The sequence below is a fragment of the Bos indicus x Bos taurus genome, chromosome 20 (assembly GCF_003369695.1).
Source record: "Bos indicus x Bos taurus breed Angus x Brahman F1 hybrid chromosome 20, Bos_hybrid_MaternalHap_v2.0, whole genome shotgun sequence".
NCBI lineage: Eukaryota > Metazoa > Chordata > Mammalia > Artiodactyla > Bovidae > Bos > Bos indicus x Bos taurus.
In genome coordinates, this window is record NC_040095.1 from 23,240 (window position 1) to 28,907 (window position 5,668).

Genomic DNA, 5,668 nt, shown 5'->3' on the forward strand with positions numbered 1-5,668 from the left:
GTTGGTTTATCAGATGCTCTAGCTCCCACATTACACCTCACTGTTTACTACTTCACATTGTAGGTGCCTGTGTAATTATTGCTAGCTTCTGGGAATCACTGACTCGTCTGCAATGAGATGCTGTCAAGAACATAATGTTTGTTTCTGAAACAAAATGAAAATGGGAGTTAATTCTTTCTGTTTACATCAACAACTAATGCAACAGCATTGAATGCCATGATTATAATATTGAAACTGAGACCATTTCATTCCCATTGTCGACACCGTTTTACAACCACACTCTCTTCATTACTACATACTTGTCCTGTGGGCATAGAACTCTATTTCAACTCTATTCAGCAATCAGTTTAGTTCAGTTCAGTTCAGTCGCTCAGTCATGTCCGACTCTTTGCGACCCCATGAATTCCAGCACGCCAGGCCTCCCTGTCCATCACCAACTCCCGGAGTTTACCCAGACTCACGTCCATCGAGTCAGTGATGCCATCCAGCCATCTCATCCTCTGTCGTCCTCTTCTCCTCCTGCCCCCAATCCCTCCCAGCATCAGTACTAATCCTAATTGCATTCTTTACACGATTTAGATTCTCTGGTCCTCTGATCATATCTCATACTTTTTGTTGTTGTTCAGTCTCACAGTCATGTAAGACTCTTTGCAACCCTATGTCCTGCAGCATGCCAGGCTTCTCTGTCCCTCGCCATCTCCCAAAGTTTGCCCTGCATAAACTCGACTTCTAATTGAAAACAATTTGAACATTCAAATTCCTACCTTGGTTCAGACTGTCTTCTCTGCTTAAAATGTCTTTTGTTTTTCTTTCTTATCCCTTCAATCTATCTTAACACTATAGTTTGACTCAAAGTTCAAAGTCCTATTGTGATTTTATTGATCAGGAAATATCTTGGTCATTATTCAAGTATCTCAACATGTGAGGAACACTCTTAATATGCTTGACAAAAGCTTAATGAAAATAATAAGCAAAACACAAAAATATGCACAGTGGCAATGCAGAAAAGTGTAGTATTTTTTAAAGCAAATCATTATTTCTCTCACTACATTACAATTATACCATAACAATCCCACTGTTGAACTTCCCAGGTGGTGCTAGTGGTAAACAACCCAACTGTCAATCCAAGAGAGACAGGTTTGATCTCTGGGCTGGGAAGTTTCCCTGGAGGAGAGCACTGCAACCCACTCCAGAGTTCTGCCTGGAGAATCCATTGGACAGAGGAGCCTGGCGGGCTTCAGTCCATACCCTCTCACAGAGTCAGACACCACTAAAGTGACTTAACACACATGCACCCAGTCAGTTTATCATAAGCCATAATTGAGAACAAGCTTAAGTCTCTGCATTGCCACTCAGAGGACATCTGCCTACTGATCTGGAAATAATTTTAGACTTTGAACAATCAATAAACGCCTTCTATTGCATACGTTGACAAGGTGTGATCTGCAAACCAAATCTGTCCTACTGTCTTTTATAAATAAAATTTTTTTGGAACAGAGTCATGCCTATTGATTTACATACTGCCTACAGGTGAATCCATGCTGCGAGATACAGAAGTGCATAGCTGAAATTGAGACTATGTGGCCCACAAAGGCTAAAGTATTTACTGTACAGCTTTTTCCAGAAAAAAGTGCTGCTCCTTGTTCTGTTAAACTGTTATTGGAGTTGAGATGTTTATATGTTAAGATATGGCAGCTTCTTAAATAATAAATATACTATACTTCCCATAAACCTAGACTATAAACTGAAAAATAGAATACCAGTTTTTTTTGCAATTTCAATAATAAATGTAAGAATAAAAAAGAATTGTGCTCATATCTGTAATAGTAATGCAAGTTGTATTATCTTAAGAAAACCAATGGTTTTTACAGAAAATGAAACTCACAACACAATGTTAAAGGGTAAAAAACACTATAATATGATTCATATTGTATAAGTTTTACATCCAAACACGTCAATATGTCCCTCAGATACAGAGAAAGTGAAAGTCACTCAGTTGTGACAGACTCTTTGTGACCCCATGGCCTGTACATACAGTCCATGGACTTCTCCAGGCCAGAATAATGGAGTGGGTAGCCTTTCCCTTCTCCACAGGGTCTTCCCAACCCAGGGATCAAACCCAGGTCTTCCGCATTGCAGGCGGATTCTTTACCAGCTGAGCCACAAGGGAAGCCCAAGAATACTGAAGTGGGTAGCCTATCCCTTCTCCAGGGGATCTGCCTGACCAGGAATTGAACGAGGGTGTCCTGAATTGCAAGAGGATTCTTTACCAACTGAGCTATGAGGGAAGCCCACAGATACAGGGGGACAACCAGAAATTCAACAAAAATTAAGAATATTTAGATTGTTACCCAATAGTTGACTTTGCTTTTGTATATTTCTGCATTTTGCAAGTATTTAAAGACAAAAATATAGTGTCTAGTTCAACATTTTTAAAAGATCAATGGACTAGAGTGCATGATGAAATTGTTCCCCAAACTTTGGGAAAAAATGCATATGCAACCAAAGTATCACAAGGACATTATTTCATCTAATTGCCCCATTTGTGGTCTCAAGGCAATAGCTAAATAATATTCTCTAAGGTTAATCTCCTTGGGGTTTTGGTGGCATATATATGTTACAGTTTGATGTTAGGGTTCAGCTTTTTTGGTTTCCTTTTTTGGTGTCCTTTTCTCAGTCCTTTTCAAGTCTGAATATATTTTTAATACATTATAAGAGAAATTCATTTTCTGAAATATTCTAGATACCTGTTAACTATTTTTCAGACTTATTACCATATTAAAAAAAATGACTTCTCAGCATAAATTTTCCTGGAATCCATTGAACTTAGAAAAGAAGCTTTATTAAATGAGCCAGTCAAATTCTTCTACACTCAGGTGAGTTGATTTTTATTTAACTTTAAAAGGAATATAATATCTTCCTAATATACTTCATTAATCTTTGCAGGAGGCAAACAAGCACGTGTATAAATCTAACTGCCAGATTACCTGTTTAGTTGACTAGAAGTCTTTGATTATTTATCTTTCACCACATTTATTATTGTTCACCATGCTACATCACAAGGAAATTTTTTGTTTTTTCTGGATCACAATATTTTCATTCCCTTTATACATACAAACTTTAATAATAAACAAGAACTATAAGTTGTCATCTGTGCTTATATGATTATATCCTGGAATAATGCTCTAAGAAACAAATTGAGGCTGAGATTTTATAATTTTATAGTTTCTAAAATGCCTGTTACAGGGCTGAGCACATAATGGGTCTGCAATGGGAAAATTATTCCAAGGTAATTGCACAGAAAAGAAGATAAATACTATGCACAGCACCTGTGCTCACAGCTGAGCATGGCTGACACTTCCTGGACTACGTGGGCGATTGGGAACATTGGCCCCAAGCCTGTTGACAAGTACAGAGTGTGGAAGGTGGAGAGAAAAGCTACAGGTGTGGAGAAGGAGTGTGGGGAAGAAGGAACAAGTGTGCATCAGAAATTGTATTCATCTTTGGTGAAGATTTCCCTTTCAACCCTGGACTATTCAAACTTTGTTACCATAGACATAGGGAACAAATCCTGACTTAAAAAAAAAGTATTTTCAGTTAGAGAATATGTGCTCTATGATTTGCATGTTAAATTGAAACATACTTTCAGGGAATCAGGAATTAATCACATGTTTAAGAATGTAAAGGAATAACTGAAGAAAAAGAGTGGGGGAATATGTGAATGACATAGTTATACATGTACAGGAAATCTTGAAGTGTTATATGTGTTCTTGGAGTATAAATTTATAAAACCTGAGTGAAAATAACAGAGTGTTTAATTTCAACTCCTAATGATATATAGAATTTTTAGAGAAGTCTATGTGGAATGAACTTCCCTTTATACTGAGTGCCATTTCAGGTTTTGGTAAGAATTTAGGAAGTAGCTTTGAAAAGAATGAATTTTAATGTCAGAAAAAGACAGTAGAGGCATTTTGGAGGGAAAGAGGCTAATTTAAAAAATAATAATAATTCAATGCACTCTTTTTCCCCATAAGTACTCTCATTCTATGCCTAGGTCAGGAAGATCCCCTGGAGGAGGGCATGACAACCCTTCCAGTGTTCTTGCCCAGAGAATCTCATGGACAGAGGAACCTGGTAGGCTACAGTCCATGGAGTCACAAAAACATCCAACAATACTGAGGGAATAACATTACATTTCATTCAAATTTTGCTGCAGATTTCTCTGAATCAACTTTTATATTTTGTCCACAGGAACCAAGAAAACCAGAGTGCTGAAGTCACTTTCATTCTCTTGGGCTTCTCAGAATATCCCGAACTCCAGATACCCCTTGTCCTGTTATTCTTAACCATCTACTCCATCAGTGTGCTGGGGAACCTGGGCATGATCCTAACTATCAAGATAAATCCCAAATTCCACACCCCTGTGTACTACTTCCTCAGACATTTGTCCTTTGTTGATCTCTGTTACTCAACAGTAGTTACATCCAAGCTGCTAGAAAACTTGATTGTGGAAGACAGAACCATCTCCTTCACAGGATGCATCATGCAGTTCTCCTTTGCCTGCATATTTGTGGTGACAGAGACGTTCCTGTTGGCAGTGATGGCATATGACCAATTTGTGGCCATTTGCAACCCTCTTCTCTACACAGCTATCATGTTCCAGAAGCTTTGTTCCTTATTGGTGGGCGCATCATACTCTTGGGGGTACAGTCTGTTCCCTGACTCTTACCCACTTTTTATCTGAATTGTCCTTTAGAGGAAATAATATCATAAATAACTTTGTCTGTGAGCATGCGGCCATTGTTGCTGTTTCCTGCTGTGACCCCTACATTAGCCAGGAGACCATTTTAGTCTCTGCCACGTTTAATGAAATAAGCAGCCTGATGATTATTCTCACCTCCTATGTTTTCATTTTTATCACTGTCCTGAAGATGCCTTCAACTGGGGGGCACCACAAAGCCTTCTCCACCTGTGCCTCCCACTTGACTGCCATTACCGTCTTCCACGGGACCATCCTTTTCCTTTACTGTGTTCCTAACTCCAGGAGTTCATGGCTCATGGTCAAGGTGGCCTCTGTCTTTTACACAGTGGTCATCCCCATGCTGAGCCCAGTGATCTACAGCCTCGGGAACAATGATGTGAAAGAGACTGCTAGGAAGCTAGTCAATACCAAATTATTATGTCAATGAATGTAAAATGGCTTAGGTTTGTTTTTTCATTTACAAGAGCACTGTGGAGAACTGTCCAAGTTTTGTAGCATTTTTAATAGCATTTCAAATTCCAATTTTTAGGAAGGAAAACAGTGCACACATTTAACGTAATTCCCTTGTTGATACATCGTTCAACCACTTTAGTAAACTGTAGAGACTTAGCAATAAAATAATAAATAACACCTAATTAAAGCCTAGACTATTTAAGTCTCTAGATAAAGTGTTTGTCATGTAAAGATTTCTGAGTAAAGACACATTACCATTTGGCTGTTCCGGTGAGTCTTCTTTTTTCTTTTCTTTAAGTCATTATAAGTCATCAAAGAATGGATTTGAGTTGTCATGAAAGTTTATAGTTAACCCTGAGGGAGTTACATGAGTTGAATCATAGTAACTAAGAGTTGTTCAACACTAAGACACTAAAGTTAAAAGACATTCCTGTGCTTAGTTGCTCAGTTATG

General features: G+C 38.3%; 1 pseudogene; it reads left to right on the forward strand.

Moving 5' to 3' along the window:
* Positions 1–3,347: 3,347 nt before the first annotated feature.
* Positions 3,348–5,189, forward strand: LOC113878830 (annotated as a pseudogene).
* The last annotated feature ends 479 nt before the right edge of the window (positions 5,190–5,668 follow it).